Genomic DNA, 20,895 nt, shown 5'->3' with positions numbered 1-20,895 from the left:
GGTCTGATTGTGCTCGACACTATACAAAACAATAGACTCCATGGACAAGGCTCAGGCACCCTGCTAGGAATCACATCACTTTTTCCTTTTCTGGCAGCTGGAGTCTGTCAAAGCTTCTCATCTGGATGTTGCCATTGGACAGTGGGGGCTTCTACATTTCACATCAGTTTTTGCCAACTAGATGCTTGGCAAATTAATTAAGTTCTGTGGTGTATATGAATAGGTGGAATAGTGGATATGATGATATGGGTTGATAGATGTGGAGGCAAGTGAGAGAGATGGCAATCATGGGATACTCTAGTAAAGAGAAATAACCCTAACCCAACCAGCAGAAGAGCAGATGTCTTTTTCCAACCTACGTTAAAAGGACCATAGTCAGATGTTTTTGTTGTATTTTATACTCAAGTTTCCAAGGAAACATGAAATTTTGTTGTGAGAAATTGAGAAACCATAGGAAGAAGAATTTTAAATTACACAGCAAACCACAAAATGCAGTAGGGAAAATTTATAGCATGAAATAGTTTTAAGGTTTGAAGTTAATGAAACAACTGAAATTGACTTTTTGAACCAATGGTAATGATTAGTGGTTAATTTTATGATATTTTAAAACTATGAATAAAATTTATTTTCATTTTTAAGTTTATGGAGGAAAGGCTCTCTCGTAGTACCAAGTAATAGTTCCAAAGGTTTATTGTCTCCAGGATTTATCAAGGTAAAAAAAAAAAAAGGTGCCAAGAAATTATAAAGAAAAGATAAAATTATTGGGGGTATATTCTTTTAAATAACAGAGTATTACAAATAGAGAAATCCTGGAACATCCTGCAGTTCCTAAGAGAAGTGCAAAAGATACATGTGATGGGTGAAACCCCCATCACAGGAGAGAAACCTAGTTAGTCACATTCATTTTACCTGGGCAGTGATTAGATAGTTGTCAGCCAGAGAGGGCAGGACTAAAGAAGGCTCAAGTGGTAACTCAGACACCTGGCCCTTATAAATAAACTAGAGTGAAAAGCGGGAAGAAGCCACAGGGTGCAGGCTAAAGACCTGAGTTCCAGAGACTGTTGGAGGCTAGAGGCCTCAGGAGAACTTAGGCTGGGTTGGGGAGTGCTCAAAGGCAGAGCTGGAGAAAAGCAGTGGTACCCCAGGAAAGGGCTGAGCACATGGTGCAGAAGACAGGATGATTTTTTTGGGGACTCTGGACTGCGCTTGAACATTTGGTTACCCCAGAAGGGGTCTGAATGAGATGCTTCTCAGCCAGAGGGCTGAGTAGCGCACAAAAACAGAGGGCCTACAGAGGGTGCTAGTGTGGACTCCTTCCTACCAGGCTTCTTCTCCCCTTCTTTCTCCCTTACCTCAAGGAGGGGGACTGCAGGCTTCCTCCCTGCTACTGTTGCTAGCCTCCTAGCTTTGTAGAATCCCTGCCTGTTCCCTCACAGGTGAGCCTCCTGATTAGTTTCTGCCATCTTAAGTCTCCCCCATTTGTAGCCTAATTGGCTGACTGAGCCCACTTGGCCTACTTTAGCCCTCTCATGGCCTGTGTGAGGAACTCACCCTATCACACAGGCATATTAGAACTCTGAAATATGAGATTGTGCAATTATCTGCATAAGGAAATAACACTTCATTAGCTTAAAACTGATTAGAATATTAGCTGGTGAATGTTCAACAGGGCACAAAAGTTAGAGAGGACAGGATGCAGTGGTAACATTTAATGTTCCTTCTGTTTTGAAAGATCATTATTTTGCGACCTTTCCCCTTACACCTTAAGTGAGGAATATTGCTGGAACTGGTAATGTGTCACAAACTAGGTTAAAAATTATAATTTTGTTATAAATGTCTTTATAATTCCTATGAAACTAAGAAAATATTAAGCTCATGATGATGTTTCCATACCTAGTGTATTAAAAATATAAAGTAATATACCAGGTAAAACTGCTGAGACTGTTGAACAGCTGAGAATAGTTCATGACTGTCACCAATTTGTTTTGGGAGCAGTTGGTTGGGTGGTATAATTGGGAAGGAAGGTTTAAAAGATTAACCAACAAAGAAGAAATGTCTTGACCAAATGGCTTCTTTTAAAATGCCTCAGTTTATATGGTGAGAGCCAAAATGTCTATTTTCATGCCTTGTTGAGCTTGACTTAACCTATCTCCTTATGAATATAGAATTTTCTCAGGTAAATTAAGTCTGTATTTCATGCTAGCATGAGATAGTAGGAATCCCTAAGCATTTAAAGAAAGGTGGTCATTTCCTGTCAGATGAATATTAGTTCTTGTCTATCTGTATGTGAACAGTCTCTAGCCAGATGTGAGAAGTTACCTAAATATCCTGTGTGGTAATTTTAACTTCTATAAAAATGTCTACTGACCATAAGTTTAAAGGTTACCACATAGTTTTTATGTGTATGGAAAAAGTAAATGTTTTCCTCATTGAGTCAATCTCTGTCTTTCTCTCCCTACCCTACCCCACCCCACATTTCAATAATAATGTTATGAGTTGAGTTATGAGTTGAGTTAAAACCTCTCTGAGACTGGTGGATGTGAACTCACTGTTCAATTAACATAAATGTAAGGATATATTAATCACAAGCTGTGACGCTCCCAAGGGGTATCCAAGGTCACGAGACACCTCACCACTGCCTGCCCTTAGTGTGAAGCAGTCTTGTCTGTGCCTGCAGGGGATCAGGTCCCTAAATCCACTAGCCTCTGGCAACACAAGCACTGTCTTCGAGGCCTCACGTTTTTTGTGCTGGTAGCAATAGGCACAAACCAATCTCTGAGTCCTCGGAGCATTCCTTACAGTGTCCAGCTTCAATTTGCAGGTGAACAGATAGATGAATAAATATCTCTTGTCTTACAGAACCTGTCAGTGACCAGTACCTACAGACTTTAAGAACATATTTTAATATCTATACATAACTCCTTACATAGTATTTGCATACATTTCAAAATGATTTTGATTGCCAGTGTGACACAGGCTTTTATTCAAGATCTCACATGACACTCTTTGGTGAGCTAGATTAAATATATACACCAGACCCATGACGGGGTGTAATTCCTCTGCATTCCCTTCCCAGTTTACATAAAAGGTTCTTGGGTCACATAAGCTCCTACCTAAAACAAATGGGTAATGTGAACTCGCTTGTGAGTTTTGGACTGTGTGGGTGAAGAGTCTTTGCTAAGGGTTTTTGAGGGTGTGTGTATGAAAATAAGAACAACATAAAAAAACTGAGAACAGACAAGAATAAAGAGAGAGAGACAGAGGCAGAATGCAAGACAACCAAGCAGTAGCTGTTGAGAACAATGTGACCCTGGAAAAAGCTAGAGAACAAGCTTTTGGGTCTGATGTTGGCTAAAGAGATTTGGGCTGTAAACTAAGAAATAATTCTTACATTTCTGGTTCCTCCTGGATTTGGAGAAGCAGGAATTTGTACATGCTTTGTGATTAAGATTGTATCCCCCCAACCCCCCCAAAAAACCCCAGACTATCACGAATTTCTCCTCCTAACTGGAATATCCCCAGGGCCCAAAACTTTAACTAGTTTACTCTTAGGGGAATGCTGCGCATGCACAGAATTTATGCCCCCCGCAAATTTCTTTGCTTCCCTGAAGAAAAATTACTTTGACAGGGAAGCCACAAGAGCAGTTATGCAGCCCTCCCCAGCAGTATGTTTTGCGTGGCCAGAGCAAAGAGGTAAGTCACTGTGGGGCAGGGGGTGCGACTGGGGAAGACCCAGCTAGTGGCTCCTACCCAGTGCTGGGCTCAGCTACTATTCCTGGCTGGGTTGGGGAGGATGGGGCTTCCTCTTCCCCGGCTGCATGTGTCAGACCCACCCCCAGATTTCTTCCCTGGCTGTAAGAAGCTCTGCAAGCTGCATTTCCCCGCCCCCCATGCGCTTCCTGCATCCATTGCTCCTCAATTGCAGGGGGAGGGATCACTGTACAGGGAGCTGCTCCACCATACACCCAACCCTTGTGCATCCAGACCCTCTCATTCCCAGACCCTCCTGCCAGCCTCACTCTCCCTGCACCCAGAACCCCTCCTGACAAGCTCCACTCCCCCTGCACCTGCACCACCCCAACCAGCTACTTGCATCTGGATCCCCACCCTAATGAGCCGCAACCAGCTGCACCTGGATTCCTACCCCCATTGAGCTCCCGCTCCCCCAGCATCTGGAGCCCCACACCCAGACCCCCTGCCAACCTCTATCTCCCCCCCCCCACACATACACTCAGAACCCGCTCACTGAGCCCCAATCACCTTTACCTGGACCCCCTACAGAGTCTCATTACCATTGCACCCAGCACCCCCCCAACAAGCCCCTGTGCATCCAGATCCTCCCTGCATCCGGATCCCCCACTGAGCTGCCCGCACCCAGATTGCCCCATACAGAACCCTCTCAACTCATACCTGGGTCCCCCTCACACTAAGCCCCTCCACGCTTGAATCTTGCCTTGCTGAGCTTGCCTGATCACACCTGGGATGTTTCTGGGGCAGGCCCCGTCCTTGCGCTGTGTCAGAGCTGGGTGCAGCCTCACCGTTGAGACCGTGCTCTGAGGGCAGCTGCACAGTGATCTCCCACCTCTGTTCACCCAGTGGTCTGTGCTCTCCAATGCCACACTTGAGCCACCACATTTATTTGACAAATATCTGCAGAATTTTAAAATACTGTGTGCAGAATTTTTAATTTTTTGGTGCAGAATTATAATTTCTTTGACACAGAATGCCCTCAGGAGTATTAGTTGCTCAGGTCAACAAGGGACAACAATAATTTGGAGAAGAACTCTGATTAAATAATTTTTCTTTCAGTGGAGATATGTCCTAATTAAAGTTTTTTGCCTGATAGCGTCTTGCTGTTTTTTAAAATAAGTACCAGGCAATTCAGTTATCAGTGAATGATCACTCATTAAGATGAACCCTTTTTAGTGTCAATTTTCAGTTTTTGAGGTTAATTACAGGGCTTAGAAGAAGAATTCCTCATACCACCTTCTTTTTTTGGTTAGTAATTTCTATTATGGAAAGTCAATATGTAAAGTGGTATATTGCTGTGCCCCTTATCCAACCCCCCTGCTCCCCACCCCCTTACCATGCCGCTCAGAGCCTGGCCAGAACCAGCCATGCGCTGTGCTGCTCAGCAGGCGCTCTCAGCCCCGCTGCCCAGAGCACTGGCGGCACGGCGAGCTGAGGCTGCGGGGGACAGCAGGGGTGGGACAGGGCTAGCCTCCCTGGCTGGGAGCTCAAGGGCCGGACAGGACAGTCGGGCCGTAGTTTGCCCACCTCTGCTGTAGAGTCAACATAAAATGAATTGAATTCTCCTCTTTTGTGCAGTTAACCAACATAATACTTAACTTAGTTCATTTGCAGGGCTATGTTCTTCCCTTGATTACATCTGTGAAAGCCCATTTGGCTTGCAGAACAGATTCGTGGTGGTGATGTATTGGTCAGAAAGAACTATGCTTGACTTTTACATCCCAGGTCGAGTTTGCAGAGCTGGCACTTAAGGGAAAAATGAACAAATGATAGTTTTTACTTAAATTGAGTAAATATGATCTGAAAATCAAATGTAAACATGGAACCTCATGAGGCATTTCAGAATTCCATTTTAAACTATTTTGTGTTTAAAAAAAATTATTGGTAAATTTCTTTATAGCAAGTCATATGACCAACTCCACTAATCACTTTGGAGCTGCATTCCCTATCAGGATCATCATCACTAAGGATTTGCAAGCCAGCTTCAATCATTTGGAAAGCTTCAGAAGATGTTTGGCAGTCAAATTTTGATGGGTTGGTTCTTCTTTTACTTTTTGGCCCTCTTTTTCCATTGCTCTCATTGCCTCTAGTTGCATCAGATCTTCATTGGTTAGCTCTTCTCTATGTGATTGCAGAAGTTGTGTAATGTCTGCTTCTTCCACCTCATCAAAACCTGCTTTCCTGGCCAAGCCGAGGATAAATTTCTTCATAGCGGGGACAACATCTTTAAATCCTTTTAAGTCATTGACACATTCAGGCCACAACTTCCCCCATGCACCATTCACGCACGCCTGAGTAACTTCAGCCCAGGACTCACCGATGGCATTGAAGTGAATGGCAAAGCTCCCTTGGATTTCAGACAGTCATGGGAGCAGGGTCAGGTTCTGTGCACCTCTATGCCGCTTCTCCCTCTTGCTGGAGTGAAGCAGGCACTGAAACACTATTAACTTACTTTGGGTGGGCTGCTGCCCCCTGTGTTCTTACCCTCCTCCTGCGAAGGGGGAGTGTGGATGGAATGTTGTGTATTCAGGTGCAAGACAGCAAGGCGGCGCCGCCACTGTGCACCTCCCGCAGCTGCTTTGCAGACAGCTGGTGGCCTTGGGCAGAGCCTCTGCAAGCACTCGGCGTAGCACCTTATTCCTGAGCAGGGAGGAGGGCGGCGGCTGGGCCATAAAGCGATGGTGAATCACTATGGGTGGGGGACAGCGTGCATGTGGAGCATATTTACAAACATATCCCACACAGGCACAGCCTGCTGCAGACAAGGAGGCTGAAGGTGCCATGGAAGGCTAGGAAGCGCCTTGAGCAGCAGCAGCGGCAGCTTCCCCCATTGCAACTCAGGTACAATACAAGCACAGGTGCCAACTTTACCAGGAGGTGCTCAACCCACAGCTCTGCCCCAGGCCAATCCCTTCCCCCAAGATCCCACCCTTTCCCTGCCTCCTCTTGCCCCCACTCCACCCCCTCCCCAAGCATGTGGCATCATTGCTCCTCCCCCCCAGCCTCCTGAACACCGCAAAACAGCTGATTGCAGCAGCTAGGAGGTGCAGGGATGGAGGGGGGGGGGAAGCCCTGATCTGCAGGGGTGTGTGTGGAGGGGAGCTGATAGGGGGGCTGCCAGCCCACTGTGGTTCCAAGCCCCCACGAGGGCGAGTTGCTCTTCAGGGAATCCTGCAAGCAGTGCACAAAGCAGGTGGCCAAACAACCTTATAAGGGAGCATTGTGCAACTTTAAATTAGCATGTTCTCTAATAGAACAGCAACGTAACAACATTAGCCAGGAGGATGTTAAGTGAGTCGTTACTGTACATCTGAGGTCCTACATAATGGTTAAGGATATTCTCTTGTGGAGGAAAATAAAATTGTACTTTTAATAGGATGGTGGTTTTTAAAATGAAGATGCCGATGGATAGTGAAAGGAATATGGGAAATATCTACCACCAATCAGCACAGAAAAATGTTGCATAGGTTGATGTTTTAAAGAAATGACGGTAATAATAGAGAAAATAATAGATGGGAAATAGCACAATATTGCTATTTCCACAAAAGTATTTGGAAGCAGATTTTGCTTTCTTCACACCATTAAATATTACTGCTTTTAGGGATTTCTACAGCTGACCTAGCATTGCTGACATTTCATCTAGATCTGCAATTTTTCCCTCAACCTGGAGACACCTCAGTATTGTGCAGTTAAGAATTCCCCTTCATAGGATATTTTTGTACAACATTTCCTATAATATTTTGCGTTTTTATTCAGTTTGTAAAATCAGTATCTTGCAAAAATATATGAAGCTAATTAAACATTTTCCTGTCAGAATCCAAGTTCTTCTTAAACAGAGACAACAGAAGACTCACACTGTAATGCATTCCACAGAGGATGAAACATGTTTCAAGCTGCTGTGTTTAGCTCTGCTTAACCAGTTGTATCATTTTATCAATCAAATTTGCTTTCTAAAGCTTGCTTTAAGTAGACACCTCCAGGCATAGTACATGGCTTATAATAAACAAGTGCTATTTGCATTTTTAATAGGCTAAAATAAATGTATGTTTTAAGTTTAACAGGAAACTCTAAAAGCATTTTCAACTGTTTTTAAAATTATTCATCATTGCTGTTAATACCCTTTTAGAAGCTTGATTAATACAATTTATTTCCCTATCCACTTAGTCCTCCATACTGTGTAAATGGAATTGAAAGCTACTTAGGAGCTTATGTGAAAGGAGTGGGTGGTTCAGTCAGTCAGCATCCAAAAAACTGCCCATGCAGTTGAGACCCTTGTTGCCAGTTTTAGTAGAAGCACAAAACAACCAATAGGTCGTTGAGACTGGACTGTCCTATCACTGCTGGAGATGGGTCCATGCAAGTGAGGAGTGAGACACATTGATAGGGTATTATAAGGGAACCTGACACTATTTGTTCCCGTGCTGTGGTTAAATAGTTCATTTCTAGTGCTGTACCTCTGGTACCTTTCAGGAATATTTGACCTGCAAAGGACTCTTAAAAACTGTACCTGTATCCCTTTTTTTTGGGGGGGGGGGGGAGAGGGAGGGAGAGGCTGCTATATCATACACAGAGAGAGCCTGCAATTTAAGTTATGTTCTGCCTTTTTAAAGAACACTTAAGAAATACCAGTATAGATAAGCCTGTGAGTCTGTCACAGAGGTCATGAATTCCATGAATTTCCGGGACCTCTGTGACTTCCGCAGCCGGAGCAGTTGGCCCCAGGGCCACCCAAGCAACTGGGGCACAGCTGCACCGGCCGCTGCCCAGGCAGCCCCAATGGCAGTGGATTCTGGGGGCTGCCGGAGCGGCAGCACCCCCACACAACTGAAGCAGTGGTAGTGCCCCAGGAGGCTAGCATCTTCCCCCACCAACTGGAGCAGCAGCAGCAGTGCCCCAGGCTGGCACCTCCGCCCCCAGAGCAGTAGCAGCGCTCCAAGGGCCCCCCAAAGCAGCTAAGATTTAGTCAAGGATATTTATAGCACAAGTCATGGACAGCTCACTGGCCTGTGAATTTTTTGTTTATTGCCGGTGACCTGTCCATGACTAAAAATACCCAAGATAAAATCTTAGCCTTACTCATAGATAATGTTAGTTCTCTTAAATTAATTGGGGGTGGAAGATGTCAATGGTTACGGTTCTGGTGAAAATAAATGGGTGTTAACAAAAACTAACTAAAAAGGCAAATTCAACTGTATTCCTCTCATAGTTGCTTAGTTTTCACTGTCTTGTGTCAATATCAGTTCTCCATACATCATAGAGTCTTCCAGGATCCATAGGACCTCACATTTCCACTGGCTTTTCATATTAAAAATTATCTCCTCTACTCCTATACTACTGCCCCTTTTCCCTTTTTCTTTTTTAAAATGGGAGACGGGGGGTGACTCAGCTTACGGGGCTGCCTTTATAAAGCCAATGTTTTCCCTTTTTGGAGGACACTATTACATAAAAATATATTTGGTTTGCAATGGAAATTATTTCCTTGACTACTTTCGGATTGTGCATTCTGTAAATACATGTATCAGCCTTGTAGAGATCAGCACAGTTCGAAACTCTTTTATAATGTTTACTCATTGTTGTCCCATTGACTACAGTGAAGTTACTTATGTGAGAGTAGTTTGTTTGTTTTTTGCAGGAATGAGCCTAGAATTTCTCAACTGAACCAAAAAAAAAAATAATTGTGTGACAGTGGTTAAATATTTTCCTCAAAGAAGTACAATCCAGTAATTTAGAACAGACTTCAGTAGTCCAAACAATTAGTTATAGCACATAAAATGTGGTTCCCACATCAAATATATGTAAAGAATGGCATGTGTTATACATTACACTAGAAAGGAAATCTACCAGAGGCTCAGCTGTCTGATGGTATTCTGCTTCCAGCTGCTGCTTCTCTTGTGGTCCACACCCAGATTCCTTAGAAAGGTATTTGTGGTAATGGGCACGATGAGTATATTCTAAGCAGCTTGGATTGTGTAGAGAACCCAGATATTTCTTTCCAAACTGTAATAGATTTTGAATCTAAACTACACACCTTTATAATGGACTGATTTTTTTTAAAATAAAAACATATCAGTCAGTTAATTATTGAACTAACGGAGTTGCCACCTGACTTGATTTTTCATGGTATAGTCCTAAGTTTTGACATGGCTTTTTCATGTTCTACAAATAATACTCAAAGAATATTGCAAACTTTTTAGAGTAGTTGGGATGCAGCATAGTGGTGTAGTGCTATGTAGACTATTTGGTGCAAAATTAAACACTTGAAATTTGCTTGCTCTTGTGTCCATGTAACTTCTATAAACATTCAAGTACATAAAGGGTTATTACAAGGAGGAGGGAGAAAAATTGTTCTCAATTTCTGAGGATAGGACAGGAACCAATGGGCTTAAATTTCAGCAAAGGTGGTTTAGATTGGGCATTAGGAAAAACTTCCTAAGTGTCAGAGTCGTTAAGCACTGGAATAAATTGCCGGAGATTTTTAAGAGCAGGTTAGACAAACACCTGCCAGGGATGGCCTAGATAATACTTAGTCCTGCCATGAGTGCAGGAGACTGGACTAGATAACCTCTCGAGGTCCCTTCCAATCCTGTGATTGTGGCCACTGGGGCTCCTTGGGTCTACTGGCAGAGGGCCTCACCACAGCGTAACTCACATCAAGCTTGATACACTCATTGTCCCAACATGCTATTGTCATAATACATACTTTACATAACTACTTTGAGATACCGTGTAAACTGGTGACATGCTGGTCCTGAAAATCATTGTGTGATGTATGTACAGGTTGCATACAAAGTTATAGATGAGTGTGTCTTTCTTAAGACCATGAGTTTCAGTGTCTAGCAGAGTTATGAATTTAAGCTTCCAGGCTTGTCTTTTGAAGGCATTGTGCATGTTTCCTTTGAGGATGGGGTCTGAGAGGTCAGATACAGAGTGATCGCTTTGTGAAACATGTTCACCGACAGGCGATAGGGTGTTGGTCTTTTATCATTTTTCTATGCAAGTTCATTAAAGAGTGTAATGCTTGTCTGGTTTCACCCATATAGATATTATTGGGGGCATTGAGTGCACTGCATGACGTACACCAAGTGTTGTGATAGACATGCGCAGGACCCGTGGATCTTGAAAGGTGTGCTGGGGCGGAGGGGTATTGATAATCATAGCAGTAGAGATGTCTGTGTATGTTTCCTGGGTTTTGCACCTCCAAAGAAGCTTGGTGGTAACAGCTGAAAGTGTCTAGGCACACACTGGAAAAATGGCATGATTACATAAATGTTGGAAATTTTCTTCCTCTCAGTTGGGTGCTATTTCTCAGTGAAGAGTTCAAATTAAAAAGGAATGGCACTAATAGGATGCATATGAATAGAATTTGAGGAAAATACTAGTGTGAATAAACAGTTTATATGTATGTCTATATGTATATAAACAATATGTAATTCAACAAAACATTAAGGTTGCAAAATCTACTCCTAGGGGAAATATGCACACACTATTTTAAATTTCTGCAAAATTCTGCATATTTTATTTGTCAGAATAACACAATATAATCACCCTGGTTTCAGTTATTTTGGTAATTTATTTAAATTATAATACAATGGATGGAGAATGGGAGTGGGGAGCATTGGAGGAAATCCCCAACCCACCTTGTCTAATAGTAATGTAGCTAGGTTTGACCCTTTATTTCTAGTTATTAGTCAACAAATATATGCAGCCATATGCTCAGTGTTACATCATAGGCAATTAAAGAGCAAGTGAGGGCTGTGGAATCAAACTCATAATTTATGCTGGCTACTGACCATCTCCAACAAACAGTTCATTCAGCACATTTTGATAGGAAATTTTTACAGTCCAAAACTTTAGACCAGGTCTAATCACTAAAGCACCATAAACATTTATAAGGCCATACTGTCCTTTACACCACTCTGGCAATTTAAAGGAGCCTTAAAACTTGTACATCTGTTTGTGAAATTCCCCCCAGGAGTATAAAAGAGAATGGGAACAATTCATTAAGGCAAGCACTGCTACATTCTGCTCTGCCTGCAGGACAGAGCCTGTCCCTTGCCCACCTCCTCAGAAACACGCTGAAGCCCTATCCCTCTGTGCCGAGCATGCTGCAATAGTGAGTGCAAGAGGCACAGAGTGTGTCTCTCTCACACACATGACTACCCAGTCCCCCCCCCCCACACACACACACACACCTTCCTTGGCAGTGATTTACATCTCCACTGGCTGCTCCAGGTGCCTGAACCAACCTGCCTGAGCTGCTGAGGAGGGGCACGTGACTGCTCTTGCGTCTTCCCTTTGCTTCCCTGTCAGAAGTTACTTTTCTGCAGGGAAGCAAAGAAATCAGCAGGGGGCATGAATTCTGCGCATGCACAATGATGCACACTTCCCCCAGGAGTAAAAGTCAAGCAGTCACATCTCATCCAACCTGTTTCCTTCCTGAGCAGATTGTTGCCCCAGTCTCTCCTCTCCTCTCTCCCTTGTCCCAGTCTCTTAGCTCAGTGAGTCCTAGTTCTCCCCTGCATCGCAGCTCCTCATTTGAATTTGGTGATTGTCCCCTACCCATTTCCCTAATAAGCTCCCAGTTCCAACTTCTCCTTCTCATCCCCTTGGCTTCCAGTCCCAGTCTCCTTGTCTAGGCAGCCTTGGTTAGTTTCTACTCCCCTTCCCATCCAGTCCCACAGATACCTTGTTCTAATCTACTCCCCTCCCCCCTGTTCATCTTTTGTCCCCTCTTTTCCACCCTGCCTGGGTGGTAGTGTGGGGTCACTGAGATATATTACACCCCACACTAGTGCGTGTGTGTATCACACTCTCTCTCTCTCTCTCTCTGGAAGAGAGATAAATTAAATTATCTTAGAAATAGGATGGTATTCCATATGTGAAAGTACTTATGTGGAAGAATCCAGCTATTTTGTACACTACATGATCATACCCTTGTTCTCACAGTCTTTGAGCTGAAGTGTAGATTTCTTCCATTTGAGTCTCTAAAGTAAATCAGAAGCTTGGGTGTTCCTGACAGCTTTGAGAGTTTCAAAGAATTAAATTTCTTGAGAAAATGTCTTCTCCAGGTTTTGGATTTAGCTACTAAAGTAACTACATGAACAGATTTAGTATCTTTCTCCTGCTGCTATACCAGTCATTGTGGAGCTTCATAATTAAACCAAACTAAGCTTCCATTTCAGCTCTCTTCTGCTGCTGTTGTCCAATACGCATGGAATTTGTTAGAGTAGTTTTTTATTGCCTGGAAAGGAATTGGATGGCTGCTACAGGCTGGGTGAAATATTTTATATTGTCATGAACTTAATACTGTATCTGCTGAATAAATCACCTTACTGTTTTGTTTTTTTTCTTGATTTTTGTGCCATAAGCTAGCTGTGCTGGCTAGAGCAGAATTAATATATTCTGTGCTTAATTTACCTTTTGGTTGCAGTTCTGTCCTGCTTTACTGGTTACCCTGCGAACCTTATGTACTTTTTCTGCCACTTGCATTTTTAAACTTATTTTCTGCCTCTCCTGCTAAAGGTAATAGGAGTTTTTTATTATTACTTTTGTTGTTGGCTTCTGAGAGGACCAATATTTCTTTGTATGTTGACTGAGTTGGCAGATTTTTGCCTAAATTAACAGGATGGTGGTGACTATTGTTTTGAGTAAATTATGCACCAGTGTTGATCTTTTCAGCACCTGATTGTTCTAGTAAATCTCATTTTTTGGTGTGTGAATCCAACTGCTTATTCAGACCATAACTCTCTAAACAGTTGTGATGTTTTAAAAAATGTGCTGTTCTGAATTTGAATCTAATCAAATTTTCAAAATGATTATACTGTGCACTGGCTTTTTGTCCTGTGTTTAAAGTGGGGGTGATATATTTTCATCTCTTTTTTGGTTGTATTTTATTTATTGGGACAAAATGAATTCCTCTGATGTTAAACTTCAGTCTCTGTTGATAACTCAGGCATCTGTTGGAACAAACATTGGTTCATTCTTTGGCAGAGCTGGTTGATATAAAAGCGGTTTCTATTCATGCTTTACTATGGCAGGCTTGAGCATTGTTGTAAAAATACAGGTAGCCTTTTTTCTTGGAATATTAAACGTTATACTCATTTGCTCTTGAAACAGACGATGCCATCAGTTTTAAAAGCTTTGTTCATCACAGTGGTCTGGTCTTCAAAAGATGCAAAATGCTCTTCGCTGAGAATTGCCTGTATGGATCTCCACTCCTGAGGGAACTGTATGCCTTGGTGTTGAGTTCTGAAACCATCTAGAAAGCAGTGACCTCTGGGGCATGCTCATGCTGTCTTACAGATCTGAACTTTGAGTATGATTCTGTAAGGGAGGGAAGCTTACATAATAAAACAAGACTCTTACCACCTGCAATTCTTTTCTTACTGCAACAAATAGTGAATCCTAGAACTATTGCTTCAATCCAGGGCTCTGCATTGCTGTATTTCTTAGTTTGTAGTTGATGGAACTTTTATTTACTTTTACACACACACACGCGCGCGCGCACGATTTGCTAATATGTTGGTTAAATCTACATACTTGCATGGTTTTTTATCTGGTGGTTATGGTAGATCTTGATTTTAAAATATCAAAATTTAGCATATAATGTGACCCGTAAGATATGTACTTTCACACCAAGTGCCTGAAATATCTATGAGGTGGGCCCTCTGAAGGCTGCTCTGTCTATACTGCTTTTATCACTCAGGAGTTTCTTTAGTGGGACTGCATGTGGCTGCTTCTCAAGGAGGTGGCCTTAACAGTCATGTTGACTGGAACTTGTTCCGTTTCCTCTATTCAAGGGATAGAGAGTCTGTTCTCTTTATCCAGAACTGTATCAAACCACCATGCTTAAAAAAGGCCAAAGTGCTGGCACGTGAATTAAGTCGTCAGATTTAAATCCTTTAAAAAAGAACTCAAATTCAGAATTGGGACTATATTTTTAAATATTTGGTGCCTCTGTTTCTGGCACTCGAGAGGACTCATGGATTTGTGCTATTCCTTGCCTATGATTGAAAGGCATCCAATGGATGTTAGACCTGTGGTTTCTTTGTTTCAGGCTCTTCTGATGTGGCAATTTACTTGGGGCCTGTCTTTGCCTTGTAGATGCTGATAGATGCATGTGCCATCTCATTTCTCCTGGGGAGTTTAGAAGATAAAAATCTCCTGCTCTGTTTTCTTCAGGTTAGCAGATTTTCTCCTGCATTTTGGGAGGGAGGGACTTGTGCAGCCTGGAATGTCCTATTATTAGTTATTTCTCCTTTTGTCTTAGGACATTGGTTTGTCTTCCACAGCCTTGGATCTGTGACTTTAGATTCAATCTCAGGTCCATCTGTGATGTGATGTGATTGGGCCTTTACCTGAGCTGTCTTGCAACAGTGAGTCTGCCTTCAAGAGTTAGAAAGGGCTTATTCACCCTCTCCTAACGTCTCAGATATTGGGTTATCCAGGCCAGTCTGAAGAAATTTAGAGTCTTTCCCTCTGGAATTTTCTCTCACCTTGGAATCTACTATGATACCAACCATGCCTCTTACTGTTGACTCTTACACACCATAGCCCATGTGCAGTCAGCCCAAACACTCAAGTAGTATTTGACTAAGAGAATCATTACATTCATTTAGATCACCCTTTTTAAAGCATTTGAGAGAGAATAACATTCTGTTCTCTTTGGGATGCATCTCCTCCATTTATCAGCCTAGACAATGACCTTATAAAGACATATGAAGACAAGGAACACACTGAGAATGGAGATGATCCTTGGGTATCATGGAAGATGACCTTTTTCTTCTACCTGATCAGACAATGGGACTTTGGCTTCCACCTCTCTTTCTGGTGACTATGAACTATTTGCTTCTCCGGCAGAGGGTCCTGGATATCGTATTGTTGTCAGTGGGAATAAAAAGGTCACCCCTGCTGTTCAGCTTGCTGGAATTCAAGAAAAATGGGAAGATTGTTTTACTGATCATTTAAGGGTTATTGGTATCTATCAGGGCCTGTGGTTTATTTCAGTTTTGATCACTGTTTTGGGAAAAGAGCAAAAGATGTGGTTAACTATATCAAGTATCAGAATAAGGATTTTGAATACACTCAATCTGTTCCAGAATCCTCTCTAGTCTTACACTATCGCTGTCAAAAAACGTGTATTAGTGGATGTCGTGAAGTAGTAGACAATATATCTTGATTTTTTTAGTAAGGCTTTTGACACCGTCCCTCTTAAAAATCTCATGCACAAACTAGGAAAATGTGCTCTAGATCAGGGGTAGGCAACCTATGGCACGTGTGACGAAGGCAGCGCACAAGCTGATTTTCAGTGGCACTCACACTGCCTGGGTCCTGGCCACTGGTCTGGGAGGCTCTGCATTTTAATTTAATTTTAAATGAAGCTTCTTAAACATTTTAAAAACCTTATTTACTTTACATACAACAATAGTTCAGTTATATATTATAAACTTATAGAAAGAGACCTTCTAAAGATGTTAAAATGTATTACTGGCACACGAAACTTTAAATTAGAGTGAATAAATGAAGACTCAGCACACCACTTCTGAAAGGTTGCCAACCCCTGCTCTAGATAGAATTACTCTAAAGTGTGTGCACAACTGGTTGAATAACCACACTCAAAGTAGTTATAAGAGGTTTGCTCTCAAAGTAGAAGTCACATCTAGTGAGGTCCTGCAAGGGTCTGTCCTGGGTCTGGTACTGTTCAATATTTGTGTTTATTATTAATGACTTGGATAATGGAGTGGTGAATATGCTTATAAAATCTGCAGATGACACCAAGCTCAGAGAGGTTGCAAGCACTTTGGAGAATAGGATTAAAATTTGAACTGATCTTGATAAATTGGAGATTAGGTCTGAAATAAATATGATGAAATTAAGTAAAGACAAGTTTAAAGTATTACAGTTAGGAAGGAAAAATCAAGTACACAACTATGAATGGGGACTATCGGGCTAAGCTGTAGTATTGCAGAAGAAGGTCTGGGGGTTATAGTGGGATCACAAATTGAATATGAGTCAACAATATGATGCAATTGCGAAAAAGGCTAATATCGTTCTTGGATGAATTAACAGGAATGTTGTATGTAAGACATGGGAGGTAATTGTTCTACTCTACTCTGCACTGGTGAGGCCTCAGCTAAACTGATGTGTCCAGTTTTGGACATCATACTTTAAGAAAAAAATGGACAAACTGGAGAAAGTCCAGGGGAAAGCAACAAAAATGATAAAAGTTTTAGGAAATGTTAAAACTGGCAGTCTTTAATCATGTGAAAAGAATACTGAGTGGGGACCTGATTATAGTATTCAGATATGTTTTAAGAGCTCTTATAAAAAGGACAGTAATCAATTGTTTTCCATGTCCATCAAGTGTAGGACAAGAAGTAATCATCTAAGGGTACATGGCGGGTCGTGTTCAATGTATTGGGGATCGACTTATCGTGTCTTGTCTAGACACGATAAATCGATCCCCGAATCGACGCCTGTACTCCACCTCGGCAGGAGGTGTAAGCGGAGTCGACGGGGGAACCACGGTGGTCGACTCGCTGCTGTGAGGACGGCCAGGTAAGTCGAACTAAGATACTTCGACTTCAGTTACGAGTTGCGTATCTTAGTTCGAACACCCCACCCCACCCCCTGCTAGTGTAGCCCAGGCCTTAATCTACAGGATAGGAGATTAAGGTTAGTAATAGAAACATTTTTCTAAGTATAAAATATTTAAGTACTGGAATAGGTTACCAAGGGGGTTGTGGAATCCTCATCATTGGAGGTTTTAAAGAACAAGTTAGACAAACATTTCTCAGGGTTTGGTCTTGGTTTGCTTGGTACTGCATCAGCACAAGGGAGTGGACTTGATGATCTCTTGAGGTCTCTTTCCGCCCTACATTTGTATGATTCTATATCAGAGAATCAAAAACTGGCAAGTCTGAGCACATAGATGTCCATGGCTCCCACTGACTTTGTTTACAGATGTAAGAGTGCTCAGCACTTATGAAAATCAGACTTCAGGTGTCTCAAATTGGGCACCTGGGAAATTAGGAACACACAACTAGTGGCCACCTGTGAAAATTTTGGTTTAAAGGACTTGGCCAGAATTATATAAGAACTCTTATGGCAGAGATGGCCATTTCTCTTGGATGGCAATCTATTTTAACCACAAAACCATCCTTTGTATTTGTGCAGCCCCTGCCTCATTCACTATTCTCCTTCCAGCTTCCTAAACAAATGAGGCAGGGGTCCTACAGACAACAGCCTCCTTCACCACACAACCCCGATTCATTCCTTGAACACTGCCAATTCAGTGCACTGATTGACTTGGGGGCATTACAAAGTTAATAATAGGCTATCATGTAATTAAAGACTCTAATAGTGCATATGCACAGGAGGTTTGAATTAAAGTTGCATGGGTAGCCTACCTTTATACTGCAATTCCTGACTTTGAGTGCTTGACTCTGCAACTTTAATATTCTTTGAATTTAGGTTTTAAATGTAAGTTTCTAGTTTTTAAAAAAGACAAAAACACAAATTATATTATATGTAGTTATGACTAGGGATGTAAAATAGTGAATGGTTAGACGGTTAACCAGTAAGCATTAGTCTTACTGGTTAACCACCCTAACTGTAAATCCCAGCCCCGGGTTGGCCAGAGTGATTCCAGGCACGCTGGCCTGCCGGAGCAACCCCAGCTCCAGCCGCGAGAGCGGCTCCAACCCCAGCTGTGCCAGCCGGCCGGAGTGGCCCTAATGGTCAACCAGTTAAATGATATAATTTAACTGGTTAACTTGTTAAAACAATATTTACATCCCGTTATGACCCTCCATCCAATCATGCATCATCATCAGAATTTTGAACAGAGATCTTTCAGCATTGCAGCACACACACTACTACTAGGAAAGGGCATGTAATGCATAGAATTCTCAGTTATATATGCAGTTTACAGTGTGCAGTATACCTTGCACAAAGATTTAGTAGGTTCTTTCTGAGGTTCAGCGTGGCGAAGTGACTAAGAATTGTGTCTCACCATATAGAGATCTAGATTATATTCCTTGTTTGTATTAACTCTGTGGGATCTGAGGCCTTGCTGAATAATTAAAGTTATAAAGAGCACAGAATTAACACCAGTCAGTAGAAGTAGTGAGTCTAGAGCTCATAATCTGCTGGTTCCCAGTCCTGTACATTTTCCTATAATTCAGAGGTTATTTTGGTCAGTGTTTGTCCCATGCCGAGGTACGTTGTGTAGCATGCTGAAGCAAGATGTTGGATGTACAATGTTAATATAATTTTGAGGAGTGTTGGCAGCAACCTTAATAATTTTGTGTACTGAACAAATCACAAATGGGAAATAGTAATTTTCAGTAGCCTGGCCAAATCTGAGTAGGATGTCAGGGAGACAGGAACTCAGGCCCATCCCCCATCCAGGTTTCAAAGTACTACTGTAAACCATTGAGTTATCAGAGCTCTTTCTCGAAAAAGTGTATAATGAAAAGTATTAGGTAACCTTAATATCAGAGTTGTTGCTATTTTCTTTATAATAGGCACTGAATAACCAGGACTATAGCTCAGTTGATTTTCTCCACCCTCTTCCGTTGTGCCCTCTGTTCTGGGAGTTATTCAGCCATTTCACTTGAATGCTCCATTCCTCATTTCCTGGTCTTTTTAAAATTGTCATCTTGATTTCTTGATCATTTCGTAGTGGGATAAAACAAACAAGATTCACTGAGTCTAGCAGTGTTTTGTTTCTGAACCAAACGCTAGAGTTTTGTGGAAATGTATATATTGTGTGATATTTGGTTGCTTTGTTACAGAAATTTGTGGTTTAAGTGGCTTAATTCCTTACTGCTGAGAGATGCTTATTTCAAAGAGTAGCTAATTGACCAGTGAGATTTGTATCATTCTCTTGTTTGTGAAATTGATCTTTATTATAGACAGCTTTGTAAAAACAAACAAACAAAAAAAAACAACCCAACCAACATTGTCATCAGAGTAGATGGAAAAATCTTTAAATGAAAATTATTTTCAGGGGCCTAATCATGTGTCCCCAGGCAACTCCTGGGCCCTTGCCTGGCTGGGAAAGCCACAGGTTACTGGTTTATAAGAATGGTCCTGTGCTTCAGGATCTGATCCATTTTTCCCTGTCCAGTTCCAGTTCCTGCTTGACTTGGAGGTTTGGGATGAATTCTCTTTCCTTTTCTCCTCCTCCCTGCCCTCCCCTCTGATCTTTTAAAAAAATAAACAGAACAAAACAAACATCATCGAGACATCTGCTGATATGGAACCTCAGATTACTGCAGAAAGTCAGTAGTGATACATTTTTAACATAATGATGGGGATGACCTTCATTGCTAGACATAGATATGATTGTGGGCCATAATTTTTCCATAAGGAAAGGGAATACTGCTTATTACTAGGGGAACTGTTTCTTTCGTAGATGGAGAGCATAGCTATACCCCTTGGAAGCTTGAACTACTGTTGATATAAGAGAAAACAGAGACTTGAGGATATCATGTAAGAGTTTAACAGGTTGTGTTCAATTTTTAACAAAAGGCCAGTGGCCTTCATTTAAGTTATTGTTATGATTTATTATTTGTGTTGTTTTAGCATTTAGGAGTAGGTCTGTCAATTAATCACAGTCAATGCCCGCGATTAACTGAAAACAAAATTAATGCATTAATTTTTTTAACGCATTAGTCACATACCTCTGGGCAGGGAGGGAGGCATCAGCTATGGAGGGACCTGTCAGTTTCTGGTCAGGTGCAGTAACCCAGGCCGCCACTGGAGGGCGAGAAGAGAAGACATTCCCATCCCAGCCCTGGTAGAGAGGGAGGGATCCTGAGCCCGCCATGCCCCATTGACCCCGGCTGTTTCTCCCCTTCCCCCTTCCATGCCTCATTGACCTGGGTTGGCCCCTCGCTCCAGGGACACCCCTCCGTGCCGTTCCCTATTGTCCTTGGCTGGCTCCTCGCTCTGGGGACAGATCCCCCCCGCACTGGGCCCCATTGCTCCCGGCTGCCTCCTTGCTCTGGGGACCAACCCCCCTCCCCCACGCTGTGCCCCAATGCCACCGGCCGACCCCTCGCTCTGGGGACCACCCCCCGCACATGTGCCGTGCCCCCAGCTGGCCCCTTGCTCCTGGGGCTACCTCCACATACACCC

At 42.4% G+C, this 20,895-nt stretch overlaps 1 protein-coding gene across 12 annotated transcripts in view; it reads left to right on the top strand.

The window, feature by feature from the left end:
• SIPA1L1 (signal induced proliferation associated 1 like 1) overlaps positions 1-20,895 on the top strand; it is a 382,714-nt gene that overhangs the window by 184,411 nt on the left and 177,408 nt on the right. The window contains exon 1 of one of the 12 annotated variants that reach the window (XM_039534595.1): positions 5,742-5,784. The exons of the other annotated variants lie outside the window; for them this stretch is intronic. The gene's annotated coding sequence lies outside the window, so the exon portion shown is untranslated. Of the gene's footprint in view, positions 1-5,741; positions 5,785-20,895 lie in introns of those variants that run through there. 12 annotated transcript variants of the gene reach the window in all.

Source organism: Mauremys reevesii, linkage group 4 (genome assembly GCF_016161935.1).
Source record: "Mauremys reevesii isolate NIE-2019 linkage group 4, ASM1616193v1, whole genome shotgun sequence".
In the NCBI taxonomy this organism is placed as follows: domain Eukaryota; kingdom Metazoa; phylum Chordata; order Testudines; family Geoemydidae; genus Mauremys; species Mauremys reevesii.
The sequence above is the reverse complement of the archived record's forward strand: the minus strand, read 5'-3'. Positions and strand labels throughout refer to the sequence as shown.